This window comes from Pseudorca crassidens, chromosome 13 (genome assembly GCF_039906515.1).
Source record: "Pseudorca crassidens isolate mPseCra1 chromosome 13, mPseCra1.hap1, whole genome shotgun sequence".
NCBI classification, from domain to species: domain Eukaryota; kingdom Metazoa; phylum Chordata; class Mammalia; order Artiodactyla; family Delphinidae; genus Pseudorca; species Pseudorca crassidens.
In genome coordinates, this window is record NC_090308.1 from 16709805 (window position 1) to 16727750 (window position 17946).

The following is a 17946-nucleotide window of genomic DNA, read 5'->3' on the forward strand; positions in this document are numbered from 1 at the left end:
GAGTTGGGTGCAGTTCAGACGAACTGGGATATATAGTCATATATGTGGGAACACCTCTACCAGCAACTATTGAGCTTTTACAAAGTATCTATTTTAATTTCCATATTAATCCTGAGAAATAATCCTACCACTCTCCTTTTCTGCAGATAAACTGAGGCTTGGAGATATTAAATACCAACCTTAGGTCAATGCCAAAGTTATAATGTCACCAGAATATGATTTCAGGCCATCCCTGCCCGGGCTCACATGATTATCTCAGGCTTTGAGATCTCAGAACTTGATTTACAGCTCACTAGGGACTAACAGGCTAAATGTGTTTATCATTACCTCCTTTTAAAGACGCCCATATTCTTCTTTTAAAAAACTGTGACACTGAACTGTATTTCACCACTCACTGTTTTTTCAATAAGGTTTTTCATCCAAACTTCAAGGTTTGGATTCTCACTTTAAAGCAAGGAACAAACCTCTTTGTAACTGGGGGTAATATTCATCACTCTGCGGTTTGAAGGGTATTGGCTTGCTCACAGGTTGAAAGGTAACACAGCTGCCTGCAATGAATCCCTGATCACAGACTTCGGAGAGTTGGTGAAAGGGCCCTGGTCAAAACAAACGGAACATCTGACTGAAGAGCTTAGATTTCCTCCTTCCGTTTTTCCCTCCTTCAAGTGCCATTGCATAACCTCTGATGATCACTTATGATCCTTGGAAGTAAAGCCCAGTTGTTGGTCATGCTGTTAGTATTTCTTCTGTACTATCATTGTTATCAGGAAAGCCATTATGAAGCAAAAAGATGAAAGAAAAATAAAAAGACCACTTCTCTAAGAAAGTCTGCAACTTACAATACTTATAAAGGCAATGAGTGGACTCTATAGCTGGATGTTACATCATTTCTTTAATAATTAAGCAAGTATTTCATGAATTTATTATTACGGATAACTATTTAATGAAACCATTAGCATAAGTTCCTAAAAGCAGAATGCACACACTTAAACTGTAGCTCAAAGGGTGGGATTTCACCACAGAAACTACTTTATACACAAGGTATTTGCTGAAAAATAACACTTTCACAGTAAGAAAGCAGCAAATCTGCCGCCATTTTTCCAAGGCCATTTTTCTCCTCTTCCTCTTTTAGGTTCCTACTTCCCCTCTCTGTTTCAGCACTTCGCAAACCACTGCTACAGAAACTGATATCAAATTTAGAGCCATACGACAAGTTCTGATTCTGAGTATCTCCAGGTAATAGAACTGCCCCTAGAAACTTTCCCATCCTGAATACCGGGAAAGAGTCAGCTGGTTCCAATTCTTAGGAATTCGGATGGCACTCAGCTGCTTTGGGACACAGTTTAAGGTTTCTCTTCATCAGACCCCAGAAGCAACTCAATACGGGGGTCCCAGATCAATTGTATCATCTTGATTCAGTGCTGTCTGGGCCCACTGGAATCCCTGTCAACCAAGAGCCCCAGAAGTATAGCCCCTGTCCCAGATGTGGGAGACAGGGTTAAGACTGGAGGTTCCCAGTTTGCAGGGCAGAAATAGAGACACAGATGTAGAGAACAAACGTATGGACACCAAGCGGGGAAAGTGGCGGGGGGTGGTGGGATGAACTAGGAGATTGGGATTGACATGTATACACTAATATGTATAAAATAGATAGCTAATAAGAACTTGCTGTATAAAAAATAAATAAAATTCAAAAATTAAAAAAAAAAAAAGACTGGAGGTCCCCCAGGCCTACGGCTTGCCTATAGTATTATAATTGTTTGCTTTAAAACTTCATTTTTTTGCTTGTTCTTACTCTGTTTTGCTCCCTGGAGACGTGGGCTATCAGAAGTTGTGTGACATGTGAGCACCTATGGGGTAGAGAAAAGGGACAATGAGCTAAGGGAATAAAGTGGTTAAGAATAAAACAATTGTGACACTTGATGGCAAAGGAAAGGAGACATCTGCTCAGCAGGTATGAGAGAAAAAAGATTTCGTCCAAGCTGTGAAAACCTTGTAAACAAGAAGAAAGCTCATGCATATAAGAAATAGGACGAGGGCTTCCCCGGTGGCGCAGTGGTTGAGAATCCGCCTGCCGATGCAGGAGACATGGGTTCGTGCTCCGGTCCGGGAAGATCCCACTTGCCGCGGAGCGGCTGGGCCCGTGAGCCATGGCCGCTGAGCCTGCGCGTCCGGAGCCTGTGCTCCGCAACGGGAGAGGCCGCAACAGTGAGAGGCCCGCGTACCGGAAAAAAAAAAAAAAAAAAAAAAAAAACGAGCCTTAAGCAGTACCTGACAAATTCAAAGTGGCCATAGCAGATCCCCCCAGGAGCAGAGTTAGTATCATGCCAGGCTCAACTCACTCACTATCTCAACAACCCTGTCGGGACTATGAAAGAAAAGTAAGATGGATCTTCCAGTCGGAGCTCACTGGACTGCCAAGAACTAGAAACCCCCTGAAGCTCACTCATACACACACAGGAGACGCAGAGGGACACGGAGAAGTGTCGCAGAATCTAAGGCTGGTGAACACAACCTAACCCAGCCCCCTAGGGTCTATAAAGCCCCGGAGTAGAATTCCCATTTGCTGGCACGGCGCGGCCTCTCACCCCACTCATCTCCGCGTGCCTCCTCTGTTCTGTCCGCGCCGCAGGCGCATCAGCTTTACATGAGCTCACAAATGCCCATGTCCCAGGTTTCTAGTACCTTCCTGCTTCAAAACTCTCTTGACTGACTACAGAATAGCTCAAATTTTTAGAAAAAAAATCTGACAGGGATAGCTCATTGGTCCAAACCAGAAAATATATGGCTAGCTGTCTGCTCAGATGCCTTTGGAGTTTATCCCTGGCTCAGTTAGCGTGGTGTTGTGCAGTCCTTCGGGCTACTTCTAGAAGTTATGAGTGGGACAGGCATTGTGGAGCAAGGCTATTGTAGAGCAAAACAAGGTGATGGTGAGATAACTAGTAGTATATAAACATGACGGAGACATGAGAATAAAAGAGAAGAGCCTGTGCTATGCATTCCTTCATGAACTCATGCTGAGATCTTCATGCCTGGTGTTTGGAATACAACCTGTAAAGAGCAGATCATGCAACTAACGTAATACATTTATAAACACTCATCTATAATGTAATGGGATAGATGCTTTAATAGAGGTTTGATCAGTTGCTACGTGAAAACGAAGGAAAGAGAATTAATTCTTATGGGGAGACTCAAGGAAATCTCCAAAGTACCTGACATTGCTGCTAAGCCTGGAAGAGCCTACAGAATTTTTATAGTAGACAAATATGGAGAAGGCTTTTTTCAAAGCATTATGTTATTTGAATCTCCTAACAGTGCTGTGAAGTATACGGAGCAGGTTATTTCCATTACCTAAATGAGAAAACTGAGTCACACAAAAATTAAATTAATTGACCAAGGCCACATACCCAGTGTGGGGTAAATTCCAGACTGGATTCTAAGTCTTCCGACTCCTCGTTTACTGCTTTTTCTTTTTGTTTATGTTGTGCTGTCTGTGGAGACAAAAGGATAGGCCTGTTCCATTGGCATCGACAACGCTAGAGCCAGAAATAACATTACTATGGTTCTAACCTGCCTTTCCTAAGCTCAATCTCCATCACTTCCTTTGCAAAAACTCTTGTATTTAGAACATGGGTCAATCCAAGTCTTGATGGGAAACCAGTAGCACGCTCAAATAATTTGACTTGGGGAGAGTTTAATAAAGGGATAATTTACTGAGGTGTGGGCAAGGTTTAAGGGAACCAACAGAGGATAGTGTCGGATCCCAGAACTGGCAACAGCAAAGGTCTGTTATCACCATTACCACCCTTAGGTGTGAAAGGCAGAACGGGAGCAAAGTCATGAAATGCCAGAGAGGGTGTCATGGAGAAGCCACCTGGCAGGAGGTGTGGTCTTCATAGGCGGACACACCCTTGCCAACTGCAGCTTTACTCTCTTTAGCTTTCAGCACTCCTGCCAGGGCCTTCCAGTGGTTGAAACCATGGGCAGTCAGAGGGCGTGGGAACCTACTGATGAGGTCTATAAAAGGTTGGCTTTCTAGAGCAAGATCCCATTAAAAAGGTGGAAAGTGAACCTGGAGAGGTGAACAAGTGGCATCCAGCAGAGCATAGCAGAGGCGAGGCGTGGTTTCTAATCTGTTTTGTTTTACCCATCTTTCTCACTCACACACCTCTGAAACCACACACACACACACACACACACACACACCATTCTCTTTTCTCCTTTTCCCTTGCTATTTCCTTTTATATTTTGGAAATCTGACCACTCAAGTCACTGCCCTGGGTTTTCGGCCAGGAATCCACTCCAAGCCAGGGAGCCAAATCTACTTTGTCTCAGTCTCTTGATCATTGTACGTCCTGAACTGAACTTGAAGACGTATGCCTGCCAAGGTGAAGGATGAGTTGTGAAGGAAGCACGTATATGATCCTGTGGTGTTCCAAACCCTGCCCTTTTCAGGACCTTCTTGGTATAGTCAGAGCTATCATTGGGATCATTTTGAGGAATAAATCTTAGAGAGCCAGGCTAAAGTTCTTCATAACTTTTGATCGGAGGAGCCAGCGACTCTGCCGTACAGCTGCAATCAATCCAGTCTCTTCCATACTAGGCAGAGAGGACTAAGGTGGGCCAGGCCAGATGTGACAGATGATTGTATCATAGCAGCCAAAAGAGCGCTCTTAGAGAAGACCAGCTAAAAAAAAAATTGTTTTGGCTCTTGATGTACTCAGAGCATCTGAAAGTTTATTTTGGTGGAGAAACAAGTCCTCGGTTTGTTTTGCTAATGAATGAAGTTTGCTTTGATTTCCATTTTTAAAATAAAAACCATAGGCATGTGAATTATATTTGTAACCTTATTCAGTGATATTTTCCCTCTCAGACCCTTGTTGGGAAAGCCAATTTTATTGTAAGGTCGAAGAGTGGCAGTTTGAAAGGGATGAGAGGGTAGTACTGTTTATTTTATATCATGAAGATTAATATCACAAAATCTGATATTTTAACTAATATCTATGTGCCCATTAAAGTAAACCAAAATTTTATATTCAGGTGATACTGAAGTTATGTTTCTTAGGACAGAGGTCTCAAACCAACAGTGGGCGGGAAGGATGTTTCTAGTGAATCATTTGATGTGGTTCATTGTGTGTGTCCCTCTCCTCTACCTCACAAATTCCCACCACAGCTCTGCATACCGCTTCTAGCCAATTATCCATCCATTGGGAGGCCACCCACCCATATTAGTCCCTGTCAGGAGCTTTGCCCAATCACTTCTAAATACTTTTTTAGTTCTCCTGCCGCAGGCAATAAGGAGTTTGGTTATTTTATCCTAGAATACACAGGGAAGTACAGACAGGACTCCAAGTGGCTGTTGAGGTAGAAGTACAAAACCTTTCACAATAGAGCAACATTTTGCAGAATGGAAGATTTTCTAGACAAAAAAGGAAGTTGATTTTTCTGGAAACGGAACGTCTGCTTTTCATCTTCCTCTTTGCCTTTTGCCCTTTAGCTTCTTTTCTCTTGGCTGAACTTTCAGAGAGTTGGGAGGAAGTTTTGAGTAAGTTTCTAATGTGTCAATTGGCAAAGCTAAAGGGCTTCACAAAATAATGGTTAGGCTTCAGTCTCGTGACATCTGGTATGGGAAGTCACGAATGTCAGATCAGAGATAGGCAAAGTCATAAAGTAGGAAGTTCCTTCCTCTTCCCTGTTCTCCCTCTTCCCCCCTCATTACTAAGGCTAGCTTCTCAGGATACATCCTTATAACCCTGTTATTTCTAACCAGCAGTATCTCATGGTTATAGCCTTTGCATTTTTGAACCCATCGAAACAACCAACCTACTTGACCTCAATTCCCTCAGGATCCAGCTGGAGGAAGCTAGCTAGCTCTTACAGATCACAGCAGAGAACTAAGGGGTTAACAGGTAACTAATTCCAGGTAACATATTTGTGTTTAAACTGGGACTTCTCAGAAGTACCACTCAAATATACAGAATAGTATAGGAAGACCCAATAGTAAGAATTTGGAGACCTTTAGCATGTGACTGGGGAATTGTGTTTTGGATAGACAAGGCCTTTTGGACGCTCTCACCATTTTGACCTCAGTTATGCCTCTTTTGCATGGGGGTGAACCTTACAGTTTTACCACAGGACTGGTTGGGAGCTGGGGTCAGAACATCCAGACCTCATACTTAAATATGGGTGATGTTTGTAGTTGTTTAGTTTTGTTTGTTTCGTTTCTCACACATATAATCCAGACGGCACTCAGTAAGATCCAAGATTAGTGGCGCTGCTGCTTGATGACTAATGCAATTAAATAAGTCTTGGTGCTGGTACAGCACCACAATAACAAACCCCATAATGTCAAATGCTTTTGCCAGATGGATTGCTCAAACCTTTGGAAGCATTCTCAAGTACACATACTTAATCACTGCAGGGTGAGTTCGTGGAAAAAAGACATGGTACTTTTGTGGGCGGAAGGTTCCTGTCACTTTCGTTGGGCAGTCAATCCCATTGGTCAGGTTCTATAGCCAATATTGTTCTGACTTCCTCTCCAGTGGGCTAGGAGTGTTTAAGTACTAGAAATATGATGAATTTAGGAGATCTAATGATTTTGTTACAAATATCTTAGATTTTTCTAGAACGGGCCTGATTTCAAATATTGTCCCACTGCCTTTCAAAATACATTGTGTATTCATTAAACTGGGTCCCAATTTTTATTTTAAAAGTAAATTACAACAATTTCCTCTATTCCTTTTATTTAAAAACACAACTTACTTGCCCAAGAGGGATGTATGTATTGAAAAGTAAGTTAATCGATTGGTTCAAGATGGCGGAGTAGAACGACGTGCGCTCACTCCCTCTTGTGAGAGCACTAGAATCACAACTAACTGCTAAACAATCATCGACAAGAAGACACTGGAACTGACCAGAAAAGATACCCCACATCGAAGACAAAGGAGAAGCCGCAATGAGATGGTAGGAGGGGCGCAGTCACAATAAAATCAAATCCCTTAAATGCTGGGTGGGTGATTCACAAACTGGAGAATAATTATACCACAGAAGTCCACCCACTGGAGTGAAGGGTCTGAGCCCCATGTCAGGCTTCCCAACCTGGGGGTCGGCAACGGCAGGAGGAATTCCTAGAGAGTCAGACTTTGAAGGCTAGCGGGATTTGATTGCAGGACTTCAACAGGACTGGGGGGAAACAGAGACTCCACTCTTGGAGGGCACACACCAATTAGTGTGCACATCAGGACCCAGGGGAAGGAGCAGTGACCCCATAGAAGAGTGAACCAGACCTACCTGCTAGTGTTGGAGAGTCACCTGTGGAGGCGGGGCGGTGGCTGTGTCTCACAGTGAGGACAAGGACACTGGTAGCAGAAGTTCTGGGAAGTGCTCCTTGGCGTGAGGCCTCCCGGAGTCTGCCATTAGCCCCACCAAAGAGCTCAGGTAGGATCCAGTGCTGGGTTGCCTCAGGCCAAAAAATCAACAGGGAGGGTACCCAGCCCCACGCATCAGCAGACAAGTGGATTAAAGTTTTACTGAGCTTTGCCCACCAGAGCAACAGCCAGCTCTACCCACCACCAGTCCCTCCCATCAGGAAAATGACACAAGCTCTTAGAGAGCCTCACCCACCAGAGGGCACACAGCAGAAGCAAGAACTACAATCCTGAAGCCTGTGGAACAAAAACCACATCACAGAAAGATAGAAGAGATGAAAAGGCAGAGGGCTACCTGCCCTGAAAAATATCTAGACTAGATACAAGGAATAAAGGGGAAGACTGGGTCACAGGTTATTCAAACGCAGCGACGGTGGCCATGATAATCACGGAAAAAATACAGATACATTGAATTGAGAGAATACTGATGCCACTGATAGAAGATTTTAGAAGGGTCTCTATTTGGGAAAGGAGATGAATAGACAGTCTAAGGCCTCCTCACCAGCACTGAATCATAATGGAAATCCAGCCTAAGGATCCTGAAATTAAGCTTTTCATGAAAACCCTTCACTGGTTTCCTATAGACTACACCATTAAGCCTGAATGTTTCTGCCTGTCTTAAGCCTTTCCATATTCTAACCTTACATCTTTACATATTTTCGTTTTGCATCTCATTTCTCACTAGTCAAACCCTCCACTCCTTCACCCTAGCCTCTTTGCTTGCATGTTTTCCTTGCATGGACATTCTTCTTCTGTGTCTATCCAAGTCAGACAAGATCTAAGAGGTCTAGTCATATGCCACCCCATTTCTAAGGCTTGTCTGACTATTCCTTCCTGTCCTTGTTTCCCTCTTTCTGAACTGCTATAACAGTAACAATCTGTCATGCAGTCATCACGCTGACTTATCCATACTTCTTGTTCACCGTCATTCATGAGTGCCATTTTTGCCTCTTCATCTAAATTATAAGCTCCTTGAGGAGACATTTCACATCATGCTGAATCTCTCTCAAATTCCTTGACTGTGGTAAATATTGACTGAAGGAAAAATGGAATGCCTTGTTGATTTATTTGGATAAGTGAATTGAACAACAGATTCAATTAGATTTTGACAAGGCTTAACTTACTTTGATTTTTTTGAACTTTTTTTTATACAGCAGGTTCTTATTAGTTATCTATTTTATACACATTAGTGTATATATGTCAATCCCAATCTCCTAGTTCATCCCACCACCATCACCCTCCCCCCCCAACCTTGGCGTCCATACGTTTGTTCTCTACATCTGTGTCTCTATTTCTGCCCTGCCAACTGGTTCATCTGTACCATTTTTCTAGATTCTACATATATGCGTTAATATACGATTTTTTTTTCACTTTCTGACTTACTTCACTCTGTATGACAGTCTCTAGATCCATCCATGTCTCTACAAATGACCCAATTTAATTTCTGGCTGAGTAATACTCCATTGTATATATGTACCACGTCTTCTTTATCCATTCGTCTGTTGATGGGCATTTAGGTTGCTTCTATGACCTGGCTATTGTAAATAGTGCTGCAGTGAACATTGGGGTGCATTTGTCTTTTAGAATTATGGTTTTCTCTGGGTATATGCCCAGTAGTGGGATTGCTCAGTCATATGGTAATTCTATTTTTAGTTTTTGTTTGTTCTTTTTTTTTTTTTGCAGTACACGGGCCTCTCACTGTTGTGGCCTCTCCCGTTGCGGAGCACAGGCTCCAGACGCGCAGGCTCAGCGGCCATGGCTTACGAGCCTAGCCGCTCCACGGCATGTGGGATCTTCCTGGACCGGGGCACGAACCCGCGTCCCCTGCATTGGCAGGCGGATTCCCAACCACTGCACCACCAGGGAAGCCCTATTTTTAGTTTTTTAAGGAACCTCCATACTGTTCTCCATAGTGGCTGTATCAATTTACATTCCCACCAACAGTGCATTCCCACCAACAGTTTCTCCACACCCTCTCCAGCATTTGTTGTTTGTAGATTTTCTGATGATGCCCATTCTAACTGGTGTGAGGCGATACCTCATTGTAGTTTAGATTTGCATTTCTCTAATAATCAGTGATGTTGAACAGCTTTTCATGTGCCTCTTGGCCATTTGTATGTCTTCTTTGGAGAAGTGTCTATTTAGGTCTTCTGCCCATTTTTGGATTGGGTTGTTTGCTTTTTTAATATTGAGCTGCATGAGCTGTTTATATATGTTGGAGATTAATCCTTTGTCCATTGATTCGTTTGCAAATATTTTCTCCCATTCTGTGGGTTGTCTTTTTGTCTTGTTTATAGTTTCCTTTGGTATGAAAAAGCTTTTAAGTTTCATTAGTTCCCATTTGTTTATTTTTGTTTTTATTTCCATTACTCTAGGAGGTGGATCAAAAAAGATCTTGCTGTGATTTATGTCAAAGAGTGTTCTTCCTGTGTTTTCCTCTAAGAGGTTTATAGTGTCTGGTCTTACATTACAAGAGAACTCCCATAAGGTAAACAGCTGATTTCTCAGCAGAAAGTCTACAAGCCAGAAGGGAGTGGCATGATATCTTTAAAGTGATGAAAGGGAAGAGCCTACATCCAAGATTACTCTACCAGGCAAGGATCTCATTCAGATTCGACAGAGAAATCAAAAGCTTTACAGACAAGCAAAAGCTAAGAGAATTCAGCACCACCAAACCAGCTCTACAACAAATGCTAAAGGAATGTCACTAAGTGGGAAACACAACAGAAGAAAAGGACCTACAAAAAGAAACTCAAAACAATTAAATAAATGGTAATAGGAACATAATATCAATAATTACCTTAGGGCTTCCCTGGTGGCGCAGTGGTTGAGAATCTGCCTGCTTATGCAAGGGACACGGGTTCAAGCCCTGGTCTGGGAGGATCCCACATGCTGCGGAGCAACTAGGCCTATGAGCCACAACTACTGAGCTTGCATGTCTGGAGCCTGTGCTCCGCAACAAGAGAGGCCGCGATAGTGAGGGGCCCGCGCACTGTGATGAAGAGTGGCCCCCGCTTGCCACAACTAGAGAAAGCCCTCACACAGAAACGAAGACCCAACACAGCAATAATAAATAAATAAATCAATAATTACCTTAAATGTGAATGGATTATATACTCCAACCAAAAGACACAGGCTTGCCAAATGACCCGTATATATGCTGTCTTTAAGAGACCCACTTCAGGCCTAGGGACACATACAGACTGAAAGTGAGGGGATGGAAAAGTATATTCCATGCAAATGGAAATTAAAAGAAAGCTGGAGTAGCAACACTCATATCAGATAAAATAGACTTAAAATAAAGTATGTTACAACAGACAACAAAGGACACTACATAATGATCAAGGGATCAATCCAAGAAGAAGATATAACAATTATAAATATATATACATCCAACATAGGAACACCTCAATACATAAGGCAAATCCTAACAGCTATAAAAGAGAAAATCAACAGTTACACAATAATAGTGGGGACTTTAACACCTCACTTACACCAATGGACAGATCATCCAGACAGAAAATTAATATGGAAACACAAGCTTTAAATGACACAACAGACCAAATAGATTTAATTCAAATTTGTAGTATATTCCATCCCAAAATGGCAGATTACACTTTCTTCTCAAGTGCACATGGAACATTCTCCAGGATAGATCACATTTTGGGTCACAAATCAAGCCTCAGTAACTTTAAGAAAACTGAAATCATATCAAGCATCTTTCTATGCTTGAAATCAATTACAGGGGAAAAAAATGTAAAATCACTATGAGCATAGAAATCAATTACAGGGGAAAAAATGTAAAAAAACACAAACACATGGAGACTAAACAATACATTACTAAATAACCAAGAGATCACTGAAGAAATCAAAGCGGAAATCAAAAAATACCTAGAGACAAATGACAACAAAAACATGATAATGCAAAACCTATGGGATGCAGCAAAAGCAGTTCTAAGAGGGAAGTTTATAGCAATACAATCCTACCTCAAGAAACAAGAAACATCTCAAATAAACAACCTAACCTTACACCTAAAGGAACTAGAGAAAGAAGAACAAACAAAACCCAAAGTTAAAAGAAGGAAACAAATCATAAAGATCAGAGCAGAAATAAATGAAATAGAAACAAAGAGGACAATAGCAAAGATCAAGCAAACTAAGAGCTGGTTCTTTGAGAAGATAAACAAAATTGATAAACCATTAGCCAGACTCATCAAGAAAAAGAGGGAGAGGACTCAAACCAATAAAATTAGAAATGAAAAAGGAGAAGTTATAACAGACACTGCAGAAATACAAAGCATCCTAAGAGACTACTACAAGCAACTCTATGCCAATAAAATGGACAACCTGGAAGAAATGGACAAATTCTTGGAAAGGTATAACCTTTCAAGACTGAACCAGGAAGAAATAGAAAATATGAACAGACCAATCACAAGTCATGAAATTGAAACTGTGATTAAAAATCTTCCAACAAACAAAAGTCCAGGACCAGATGGCTTCACAGGTGAAGTCCATCAAACATTTCGAGAAGAGCTAACACCCATCCTTCTCAAACTCTTCAAAAAATTGCAGAGGAAGAAACACTCCCAAACTCATTCTATAAGCCACCATCACCCTGATACCAAAACCAGACAAAGATACTACAAAAACAGAAAATTACACACCAGTATCACTGATGAATACAGATGCAAAAATCTTCAACAAAATACTAGCAAACAGAATCTAACAACACATTAAAAGGATTATACAACATGATCAAGTGGGATTTATCAGGGAAGCAAGTATATGCAAGTCAATCAATGTAATATACCATATTAACAAACAGAACAATAAAAACCATATGATCATCTCAATAAATGCAGAAAAAGCTTTTGACAAAATTCAACACTAATTTATGATAAAAACTCTCCAGAAAGTGGGCATAGAGGGAACCTACCTAAATAATAAAGGCCATATATGACAAACCCACAGCAAACATCATTCTCAATGGTGAAAAACTGAAAGCATTTCCTCTAAAATCAGGAACAAGACAAGGACGTCCACTCTCACCACTATTATTCAACATGGTTTTGGAAGTCCTAGCCACGGTAATCAGAGAAGTAAAAGAAATAAAAGGAATACAAATTGGAAAAGAAGAAGTAAAACTGTCACTGTTTGCAGATGACATGATACTATATATAGAGAATCCTAAAGATGCCACCAGAAAACTACTAGAGCTAATCAATGAATTTGGTAAAGTTACAGGATACAAAATTAATGCGCAGAATTCTCTTGAAATCCTATACACTAACAACGAAAAATCGGAAGAGAAATTAAGGAAACAATCCCATTCACAACTGCAACAAAAAGAATAAAATACCTAGGAATAAACCTACCTCAGGAGGTAAAAGACCTGTACTCAGAAAACCATAAGACACTGATGAACGAAATCAAAGATGACACAAATACCTGGAGAGATATACCATGTTCTTGGATTGGAAGAATCAACATTGTGAAAATGACTACACTACCCAAAGCAATCTACAGATTCATTGCAATCCCTATCAAACTACCAATGGCATTTTTCACAGAACTGGAATAAAAAATCTTAAAATTTGTATGGAGACACAAAAGACCCCAAATAGCCAAAGCAATCCTGACGGAAAAAAACAGAGCTGGAGGAATCAGGCTCCCTGACTTCAGACTATACTACAAAGCTACAGTAATCACACAATATGGTACTGGCACAGAAATAGAAATATAGATCAATAGAACAGGATAGAAAGCCCAGAGATACACCCACATACCTGTGGTCAACTAATCTATGACACAGGAGGCAAGGATATACAATGGAGAAAAGACAGTCTCTTCAGTAAGTGGAGCTGGGAAAACTGGACAGCTAGATATAAAAGAATGAAATTAGAACACTCCTGAACACCATACACAAAAATAAATTCAAAATGGATTAAAGACCTAAATGTAAGACCGGACACTATAAAACTTTTAGAGGAAAACATAGGATGAATACTCTTTGACATAAATCACAGCAAGATCTTTTTTGATCCACCTCCTAGAGTAATGGAAATAAAAACAAAAATAAACAAATGGGACCTAATGAAACTTCAAAGCTTTTGCACACCAAAGGAAACTATAAACAAGACAAAAAGACAACCCACAGAATGGGAGAAAATATTTGCAAACGAATCAATGGACAAAGGATTAATCTCCAACATATATAAACAGCTCATGCAGCTCAATATTAAAAAAGCAAACAACCCAATCCAAAAATGGGCAGAAGACCTAAATAGACACTTCTCCAAAGAAGACATACAAATGGCCAAGAGGCACATGAAAAGCTGTTCAACATCACTAATTACTAGAGAAATGCAAATCTAAACTACAATGAGGTATCGCCTCACACCAGTTAGAATGGGCATCATCAGAAAATCTACAAACAACAAATGCTGGAGAGGGTGTGGAGAAACTGTTGGTGGGAATGCACTGTTGGTGGGAATGTAAATTGATACAGCCACTATGGAGAACAGTATGGAGGTTCCTTAAAAAAACTAAAAATAGGGCTTCCCTGGTGGCGCAGTGGTTGGGAATCTGCCTGCCAATGCAGGGGACGCGGGTTCGTGCCCCGGTCCAGGAAGATCCCACATGCCGTGGAGCGGCTAGGCTCGTAAGCCATGGCCGCTGAGCCTGCGCGTCTGGAGCCTGTGCTCCGCAACGGGAGAGGCCACAACAGTGAGAGGCCCGTGTACTGCAAAACAAAAAAGAACAAACAAAAACTAAAAATAGAATTACCATATGACTGAGCAATCTCACTACTGGGCATATACCCAGAGAAAACCATAATTCTAAAAGACAAATGCACCCCAATGTTCACTGCAGCACTATTTACAATAGCCAGGTCATAGAAGCAACCTAAATGCCCATCAACAGACGAATGGATAAAGAAGACGTGGTACATATATACAATGGAGTATTACTCAGCCATAAACAAATTAAATTGGGTCATTTGTAGAGACATGGATGGATCTAGAGACTGTCATACAGAGTGAAGTAAGTCAGAAAGTGAAAAAAAAATCGTATATTAACGCATATATGTGGAATCTAGAAAAATGGTACAGATGAACCAGTTGGCAGGGCAGAAATAGAGACACAGATGTAGAGAACAAACGTATGGACGCCAAGGTTGGGGGGGGAGGGTGATGGTGGTGGGATGAACTAGGAGATTGGGATTGACATATATACACTAATGTGTATAAAATAGATAACTAATAAGAACCTGCTGTATAAAAAAAAAGTTCAAAAAAATCAAAGTAAGTTAAGCCTTGTCAAAATCTAATTGAATCTGTTGTTCAATTCACTTATCCAAATAAATCAACACGGCATTCCATTTTTCCTTCAGTCAATATTTACCACAGTCAAGGAATTTGAGAGAGATTCAGCATGATGTGAAATGTCTCCTCAAGGAGCTTATAATTTAGATGAAGAGGCAAAAATGGCACTCATGAATGACGGTGAACAAGAAGTATGGATAAGTCAGCGTGATGACTGCATGACAGATTGTTACTGTTATAGAAGTTCAGGAAGAGGGAGACAAGGATAGGAAGGAATAGTCAGACAAGCCTTAGAAATGGGGTGGCATATGACTAGACCTCTTAGATCTTGTCTGACTTGGATAGACACAGAAGAAGAATGTCCATGCAAGGAAAACATGCAAGCAAAGAGGCTAGGGTGAAGGAGTGGAGGGTTTGACTAGTGAGAAATGAGATGCAAAACGAAAATATGTAAAGATGTAAGGTTAGAATATGGAAAGGCTTAAGACAGGCAGAAACATTCAGGCTTAATGGTGTAGTCTATAGGAAACCAGTGAAGGGTTTTCATGAAAAGCTTAATTTCAGGATCCTTAGGCTGGATTTCCATTATGATTCAAGTGGTAGTGAGGAGGCCTTAGACCAACGTGGTATAAGTGAAATAGAAAAGGAAGGACCGATGTGAATGATACTGAAAAAAATCTATCTAGACTAGATACAAGGAATAAAGGGGAAGACTGGGTCACAGGTTATTCAAACCCAGTGATGGTGGCCATGTTAATCACTGAAAAATCTAGTTACACTGAATTGAGAGAATACTGATGCCACTGATAGAAGATTTTAGAAGGGCCTCTATTTGGGAAAGGAGATGAATTGAGTTTTGAATTCTGGACTGTGAGTTGATGAAGGGAAATTCAAATGAAAATATCACTTATGTAATCAAAGAGGTACACGGATATCAGGTTAGAGGTAATAAAAAAATCACCTGCAAGAATGCAATACTGAAACCATGGTAATAGCTGACCACTCATAGGAAGAGAGCCCACAGCGAGAGAAGAGCAGAGGCCCAAGGCAAAGCTTTACTGCTATTATCCCTTACATCTGAGGACCAGTTACATTCCACACAGAAAGTTTGCCCAGGACTGAGAGATGTTAGAATGACAGGGCTGTGTACATAATCCTACCATACTTGATCAAATGGCATTTTATTATTAAAACTCTAGGAGAGAGCTGTTTTTAAAACGTATTGACTTCTGCTAAATTAAAAAAACAAGTTTTCAAAATTAATGGGATATGTTTCAACCTTCCAGCCTGAATCCCTATGTAAACAAGCCAGAAACATGAAGTGTGGCATAATTTATGTTTTTCACCATCTCTGTTTCTAACCCGACACAGATTATCACACAACAACCTTGCTAAATTGCATGGCTGTTATTATCCTGATTCTTCCATGAGAAAACCAAAAGACCACAGAAACTTGGTAGCTTGATCCAGACCAAATAGTAATGGGCAAGAATAAGACCGTTATCAGGGTTTTCTGATTCCAAACGTTGTTGCTCTTTCTGCTATGGGATAAGTCATGTTCAACAGCAATGCAGGAAAGGCGGGACCTCTTCCAGAAAGCCAGATGAACAAATTCCTGTAATGCTTGGTCTCTGGGAAGAATTTTCAAGGGAAGCATACTGCTAACTTCTCTCCACTTCCTGTATCCCACAGTGCACATGCACATACAAACACACATACCCAAGCCTCCCGAAAGGTCTGTCAAGGTTAGGAATTGAACTATAATCCACTGCAGGTACACAGGTGTGGGAAACTTGGAGAATACTTATGCTGCTACATAGACATACTTAATAAATGTAAGTGCTTCTCTACTTACAAACTTTCAATTCACAGCCATCTGTACAGATGAACAAAGCAACTTTTCAGAGCTACACCCCACCAGCCTGCTCTTCACCAACAGAGGGCACCATGGTTGCGCCCAGATATTTTAGTCTCGACTAAAGTTTGTTAGTCTGCGGCTGAAATCATAAGCTCAGGCAGATAAAGTAAATGAATGAAGTGAGACCAGTAAAAGACAACAGGAAAATAAAACTTGTAGCAGACCAAGTAGTGCATGCCCTATCGGAAGAGGGCAGCCAAACCTCAGCTCTGGACAACTGTTATCATGAGGGGTTGAGGGCTCACTGGTGCAAGATATTCTGATTTTTCAAGACAGAAAAAATTCTGATTTTTATGTGAAGTCTCCTGGTTTTAAATATTGCAGCTAATTCACATTTTGGAAAAGCTCCGTGCAGACTAAACACACCCAGATCTGCACGCCAGATCGTGTTTGTGTTTTCTGAGTTAGTTTGTTAACATTATTAACTCCATTATGTCCAAAAAGTACAAAGCTTTTGGAGAATGATGAAAGTGGTAAGAAAGGGGCCAAGAAAGTCCAAAATTCTGAACTAATCCCATCAATGTGTACAGTTCTTTGAAGAAAACTAACTTTACATGATATGGATACATTAACCAATTTAAAAGTAATGCTTTGGACTCATGAACAAATGGACTTAGAAAAAGCTTTTTGGAACTTCATGTGTTCATTATAACAGAAGCATCAAAAACAAACATTTATATCGTGAACCTTAAACAAGGGATTCTTCCAACATGTTTATAAAAGCGCGGACCCCAGAGGCGGGCATGAGACGCTAAGGCTGCTGCTGCCGCCACCAAGAAGCCTGTGTGCGAGCACAGGTCACTATCCACACCCCCCTTCCGGGGAGCCTGTGCAGCCCGCCACTGCCAGGGTCCCAGGATCCAGGGACAACTCACCCGGAAGAACGCACGGCGCGCCTCAGGCTGGTACAACGGCACGCAGGCCTCTGCCGCCGCAGGCCCGCCCCGCACTCCGCGCCCCTCCCTCCCCCCCGGCCTGAGTGAGCCAGAGCCCCCGAGTCAGCGGCTCCTTTAACCCCGTCCTGTCTGAGCGAAGAACAGACGCCCTCCGGCGACATACAGACAGAGGCGGGTCCAAATCCAAAGCTGAGCCCCAGGAGCTGTGCGAACAAAGAAGAGAAAGGGAAATCCCTCCCAGCAGCCTCAGAAGCAGCGGATTAAAGCTCCACAATCAACTTGATGTACCTGCATCTGTGGAATACATGAATAGACAACGAATCATCCCAAATAGAAGAGGTGGGCTTTGAGAGCAAGATTCATTATTTTTTCTCCTTTTC

At 41.5% G+C, this 17946-nt stretch overlaps 2 long non-coding RNA genes across 2 annotated transcripts in view; one reads left to right on the plus strand and one right to left on the minus strand.

Moving 5' to 3' along the window:
• LOC137204454 (uncharacterized) overlaps window positions 1-17946 on the minus strand; it is a 108409-nt gene that overhangs the window by 46134 nt on the left and 44329 nt on the right. Inside the window, exon 3 of the long non-coding RNA XR_010933626.1 lies at window positions 3408-3491. This is a non-coding gene — a long non-coding RNA (uncharacterized lncRNA). The remainder of the gene's footprint in view (window positions 1-3407; window positions 3492-17946) is intronic.
• LOC137204456 (uncharacterized) overlaps window positions 17660-17946 on the plus strand; it is a 31822-nt gene continuing 31535 nt past the window's right edge. The window contains exon 1 of the long non-coding RNA XR_010933629.1: window positions 17660-17905. This is a non-coding gene — a long non-coding RNA (uncharacterized lncRNA). The remainder of the gene's footprint in view (window positions 17906-17946) is intronic.